We start from the raw sequence: 7,184 nt of genomic DNA on the forward strand, positions 1-7,184 counted from the left end.
CATGTTTACTCCTTATTTAAAAAATACTTTATTGTTGATATTACAGAAGACATTTGAGAGAGCTTAATCTTTTTTTATTAATCTTTTTCTTTTAAAATTTTTTTTAAAATTTTATTTTATTTTCCAGAGCTGAGGACTGAACCCAGGGCCTGGTGCTTGCTAGGCAAGCACCCTACCACTGGGCTAAATCCCCAACCCCTCTTTTTTTCTTTTTCCTTTTTCTTTTTTCTTTTTTTTAAAAAGATTTATTTATTTATTGTGTACACAGAAGATGGTTCCAGATCTCATTACAGATGGTTGTGAGCCACCATGTGGGTGCTGGGAATTGAACTCAGGACCACTGGAAGAACCATCGGTCCTCTTAACCTCTGAGCCATCTCTCCAGCCCCTTTTTTTATTTTTTATTAAGAAACTTTTTTCATTCATTTTACACACCAATCAAGATCCTCCTCTTACCTCCTCCCCCACTCGCAGCCTCCATCTCCCAACCCACTCCCCACTCCCACCTACAAGAAGGCAAGGCCTCTCATGGGGAGACACATCCAGTAGAGGCAAGTCCAAGCCCTTCCCCATGCCTCAAGGTTGCAGGAGGTGTCCCATCACAGGTAGTGGTTTGAGCTGGACATCCAAAGGAGTCAACAAAGAATGTCTGACATCAGATACCAGGAGAATCCAAAAGTAAATGGTAATGTAATCTGTTTTATAATGATTCCTATCAAAATGCTGTTTTTTGTGTGATTCAACATAAATATGTCATTGAGGTCAGAGCCTGGAGCCTTGGCTTTCACTTTCTACAGTTATCTGACCTCTGTGCAGCCTGCATGCAGGTGTGTGTGTGTGTGTGTGTGTGTGTGTGTGTGTGTGTGTGTGTATGGCTGTACCTACCTATAGCAGCCTGTGTGTGTCATTGTGTGCCTGCTGACTGTTGCCTAACTAAGGGCCTTTGCCTGTGACTTCAGTCTCTTGTGTATAATAAACACAGGTGTATATGGCCATATGATATTCAGCTGGGATCCAAAGAATATGAGATAATCTGTTTAATAAATATTATTTGGAAAAAATGATTGCTAGAAAAGAAACTATTTTAAACAATTAACCTACATTTTACACTAACAAGGAATATCAAAGGCTTAAAAACAAGAATTGGAACTGTAATATCTCAGAAGAGACCTTCTTGATGATGGCTATGGTAATGAATGAAGCACATGGAAAACCACCAAAATTATCCAAATGAGTTTACATCAAAATGGATCTTGTATACATAACAAAAACACATAAGTGAAAAGAAAACTCATAAGTGTGAGCAAATACATACAATATATGTGATAAAGGATTTATAATTTTAACATTTCAGGAGATTTTACAACTCTAATTAGTAAGCGTGACATATAAAGATGAGCGAAGGAAATATATCTGCAAATGTGGATGGCTGTTTGGAACCTTGGGCTTACACAGGGACACTTTGCTCAGCCTGGAAGGAGGGGACTGGACCTGCCTGTACTGAATCCAACAGGTTTAAATGAATCCCCAGGGGAGTCTTGGCCCTGGAGGAGATGGGAATAGAGAGGAGGTCATGGGGGGAAGGTGGGCGCAGGAGTGGGAGGGGGAGGACAGGGGAACTCATGGCTGATGTGTAAAATTAAAACACAAATATAATAATAAAAACAATGCCCAAACAAAAAAAAATGTAGCTATAGAGATCTTAATCTTTTAAGAACAGTTGTAAAAATATATTCAGCTTATAAAATGGGGCTAGAAATTAGGGTCACAGCCATAAATAATCACCAAATACTAACCAGATACTGGGCTGTTCATTTCTTGTGATGCAGCAAGACAATGGCCCAAGAAAGTGCTTAAAATAGCTTCTGATTCCATGGGTCTTCACACTTTGGGAGTTAAAAAATCTTTTTACAGGGTGGGCCTAGGACCACCTGTATGTCAGATGTTTGCATTGAGAATGGCAAAAATCAACAATGGCAAAACTGCAGTTATGAAATAGCATTGAGAAAGTTAAAAACCAGTGACTTGGAGAATGTTTCTCCTTACCCAAGGTACATTCAGGCTTAGGAATGTTGTCTAGCCTCCTTGTATGTGCTAAGTTTGTTAAGCTTAAGCTATTTGGATAAACTGGATAAAAATACATGTTTTATATTGATGATTCGTTTTGGTTTATTTAAAAACCTGTATTGGATGCTAGAAGAGCTTCCATTTAAAATCATTGTTTTTAAGGCTATTTATTGTAGATTGTTAGAGAACATAAGTAAATAGTCAGTCATAAATAATGAAGTTTTTAAAATTGTAGTCAGTGTAAGTACCGATGTAGTATTATACAGATAAGTTTACTCAGTCCTTTGCATAGGTTTTCAGGGTTGAGCTTGAAACAAGTAACTAGAGAACAAAGTTTGTCTATTCATATGTACCTGGACAGCCCTCATAATTCAGAGATCTGCAGAATATGGCATTTAAATGTTGATCTAAAAGCTTATTATATCAGACAGACTTCCAGATCCTAGCAGTGACCCAAGGTCTCCAAAGAAGATTACGTAAGAAGGCAATGACTCTGCCTGGATTACAACAACACTGACCACAGGGCAAGATGTCCCAATGCAACACCTGCCACCAGGACCTGGCACAGACTGTGGACAAGCAGCAGGACACTGGAATTGATTGCACCCTTTTGCCTGGACAAGGTCAGTCTTCCATGTCCCTGTTCTACAGGGAAAAAACTCTGCCTTATGGGCCTGATGTCAGAAGAGGATTGCTGCTGTTCTGACTGGTGCCACCAATGCTATGGAGACCTGGGTATGGATTGGTCCCTGTCATTTATAGGATTGTAAGCTGCTAGGTCTCAACTCAGACATAATTGATCCTTTCAGATCTCTGATAGTACCAATGGCTAGACAAGCTATAACTTTGTCATCTTGACAGCAACAGACAACCAGATCCTTTTACAAGGCTATAGCCAGCTTGTTAGCTCATTTTTAAGAAAATGTTCTAAGATATAAAAGTTTACATTAGTTATAAAGGTTCAGATATGAGTTTAAGAAATATCTGAGTATATAAAATCTTCTAAGCTTTGAAGATCTCAGAAAATAATTTAAGATAAAAAAGAATCAGTTGCTCTCCTGTTCTATAATATAACAGTTTAGAGCCCAACATTTATATTTTTGGTTGTGAGCCTAGCCTTTAATGGCTGAGCCAGAGCCTAACATTTAATAGAGTTCTGATAAGCTAGTAGAGCAATGACTACTTACTGTTCAGTCGCAAGCTCAGCATTTTAGATTTATTTTAGTTGTAATCTAAATATATCTAAATATAAACCTAGAAGTGCTTCTCATCACACCAAAAATCTCTGTTCAATTCATACCTTGCTCTCTGGACAGAAGAAAATGCACAAGCTTTTAACCCAAATCTGTAGTTCTTGTTGAGACTCAAAGGTATGAGTCCACTTGTGCTGTTTTACAGATATCCATTACCTGCTTTGTCTACGATATGGATTTCAGTACAGATTGGTAATACTAATGTATCTAAAACTTTTATGTCATTTTGTAAGATAGTTTGTGTAGGCCCCAGAGGGTTAAAAGAGTCCTAAAACTTGGATCCACTTCACAGAGTTTGGAAGGATTCCAGATAAGTGTAGCTTATTCCTAAGGATGGTATTTTTCCTCTCTCCTGGTGTTGGCACTCGTGTGTTTCCCAATTACTAAGCCCAAGTGTTCCAAATAAGTTAATAAATTTTAACTTCTGTCCCTAGTTGGTTTGTCTCAACAAATTTCCATTTGGATGGCAGACACCTCTAAGCTTCAGTTGCTGACTGTACTGCTCCAGATGACTATGAGCTCCAGACTTGCTAAAATCTGATGTGGACCAACCCAGCCAGTGTGATCATTCCCTGTCTCTATGGGGTCAGATAGCCACATGCTTCTGACAGATGCCCCATTGACCAGCCTTTGACCAGCCTTTCATCCTTTTGGGGGCCCTGACAACGGCACCCCATGCCAGCTCAAAGCAGTTCCAGAAGAGACTAAGTCATCCCATGTTCCCTGTTCAGAAAAGGCTGAAATGCTGGGTCAAAAGGAAACATGGAGACAAGAAGGTCAGCTATACATGGCCATTATTAGAGAGGGATACTTATGAGCTTACTGCCCAAAACCCATGAGTGGGTTTTATTAGGCACATGAAAAGGGGGAAGTGTGAGACCAAAATGAGAGCAAAATGCTTACACCTTAGAAAGAAGGCCTAAGCTTTCTCTGTTTTAGGTATAGGCCTTGAGTTACTGGAACAGGCTTTGAGTTACTGAAACCAGTCAATCCAGAGTCCAGAAATTATAAAGTGCAAAGTACAGAGTCACAAGGTATTCATTTGGTGATAACTGTTTAACCAAGGAATGTTCCAATCCTGGTTTCCAGGCTAACTAGCCACAGAAATGTCCCCACCTGAGGCAGCCAATGAGAAATGGTGACCCGCAACCACCCCTTAGAAGTTAGATTAAGTGATGATTTCTAGAAAGTCTCTAGAAATGAGCCAATCAGAATTATATCCTTAATAGCACCCTTAACTGATGTAGCCTTGTGGTTTTTGCCTTTAAAAACTGAGCTTGTAGAGGGGCGGGCACTTCCTCCAGCCTCCACTGTATTGGCTCTGTTGGACAAAGTCCCTACCTAGGCTTGTATTTCTTTTGGATATCCTGAATTAAGCCTTTCTTTCGCATTCCAGCTATATATATATACAATACCCTTTACAATAACCTCAAATAATACAAAATATCTTGAAGTAACTCTAACCAAGCAACTGAAAGACTTATATGATACAAACTTTAAGTTTTTGAAGTAAGAAATTGAAGAAGATATCAGAAGATGGAAATATCTGCCATGTTCATGGATCACTAAGATTAAAATAATAAAAATTGCCATCCTACAAAAAGCAGTTTATAGATTATATTGGAGTTTTAATGTAATCCCATCAAAATTCCAACCCTACTTCATACATATGTTGTGAGGACAATTCTCTACTGCATATAAAAAAAAACCAGGATAGCAATCCTGAACAATTAAAGAACTGCTGGAGGTATCACAATCACTTTTTTCAAGCTGTACTACAGAGCTATAGTAATAAAAAACACATGGGATTGGTATTAAAAACTAACACATTGATTAGTAGAATCAGACTAAAGACACAGACATAAATCTACCTACCTATGGATATCTGATTTTGATAAAGAAGCTAGAAATATAAAATGGAAATAAAGAAAGCATCTTCAACAAATGGTCCTGTTAAAACTGCATGTCATCATGGAGAAGAATGCAACTAGATCTGTATCTGTCACCCTACACAAAACTCAAGTCCAATTGTATCAAAGACCTTGACATAAATTCATATATATTGAATCTGATAGAAGAGAAATTTGTGAACACATTGGCACAGGAGACAACTTCCTGAACATAACACCTAACCTATAGTGCAGGCACTAAGATCAACAATTAAAAAATGGGTCCTCATGAAAATGAAAAGTTTCTGTAAGGCAAAGGACACTGTCAATAGGGCAAAATGACAGCCTACAGGGTGGGAAGAAATTTACACCAACACCACATCTAATAGAGGTCTAATATCCAAATTATGTCAAGAACTCAAGAATCAAAAGCCAAATAATCCAATTTTAAAAATAGAGAACAGATCTAAACAGAGAAGTCTCAAGAGATGAATCTGAAATGGTTGAGAAAAATTAAAGATATGATCAGCATCCTTAGCTATCAGTGAATTTCAAATCAAAGCTACGTCTAGATTCCATCTTATACCTGTTAAAATGTCTGATATCAATAACACAAGTGACAGCTCATGCTGATGAGAATGTGGAGTGAGGGGAACACTCCTCCATTGCTGGTGGGAGTGGAAACTTATTCATCCAGTATGGAAATCAGTATGGTGGTTTCTCAGAAAATTGGGCATCAATCTACCTCAAGATGCAGCTATACCAGACTTTGGCATATATTCACAGAATTCTCCATCATACCTCAAAGACTTTTGCTCAACTATGTTCATACCAGCTTTTTTCCATAATAGCCAGACACTGAAAGCAATTTAGATTTCCCTCACTTGAAGAAAGGATAAAGAAATTGTGGTACATTTACATAATGTAAAATTACTCAGCTGTTAACAGTTGGGGATGAGAAGAAGGCTTATATGGGGAGGGAAAGTGATGGAGGGAGAGGATATAGGGAGCGACAGCTGGAACTGGGAGTCGGGGGAACCTAATGAAGGGGAAACTTCCTGGAATCTATGAGTGTGACCCTACTGAGGACTCCTAGTAATGGAGGATACACAGCCTGAACCTGGTCTTCATTGATAACCAGGCAAGGCTTCCCAGTGGTGGGACTGGGCTGCATTTGGTTGAGCGGTTGCCTGAGGGGATTCTGTGGAGTTCTTTAAACAACCCAGGCTGATGCTAGGACAGAAGGTCCCCTTCTGAAAACTGAGAGCAGGGCCCCATTGCTAAGGAAAACGTGCACACAGCTCACTGAATGTAGAGAGGCAGAGGTGGTGTGGGCATGGAGCCTTCACCCTTACATTCTAGTTTCTTTGGTGTGAAAAGGTACTCTGCAGACTACAGAAAGAGAAAACTAGACCTCAACTCAGCCTCAAAACCTTCGACCTGCAATTGGCCCTGCTTGCCAGATGTGCTGGGACAATGGCGGTGCAGATTTGTAGGAGAGGCCAACCAATATTTGGTTTAACTTGAGGTTTAACCATGAGATAGATCCCATGCCCTGTTCTGTTGGTACCCCTGCTTGCACCTCCACAAGTTGGAAACCCTGTAGGCCCTACTTCCCAGACTAAAAAACTCTGAACAAAGGAATGACACCCAAAACACAGGTCCATATTCCTGGCAGCCAATGAAATCCTCCTTTCTGACATTGCCAGTCGACCCCGGGGCCTGCCTGGCCATTAGCTCTTCACTATACTTCTGAACTATGACTTCCAGCTGACATGTCATCACCTCTCACCTAAAAGCTGTGAATTCTCTGGCCCCATTCTTTGAAATTGGAGTACCTGCCCAGAAGGACACCAAACATATCTGCATTTATCTGTTTCTAATATGGTCTGATCTAGCCTTTTGAATTGGCAGAAACCTATCATCTGGTGCCAAAAAAAGAAGTTGTGACCCCAGCCTGGAGAGCTCAGGTCTC

The sequence above is a fragment of the Onychomys torridus genome, chromosome 1 (assembly GCF_903995425.1).
Source record: "Onychomys torridus chromosome 1, mOncTor1.1, whole genome shotgun sequence".
Lineage (NCBI taxonomy): Eukaryota > Metazoa > Chordata > Mammalia > Rodentia > Cricetidae > Onychomys > Onychomys torridus.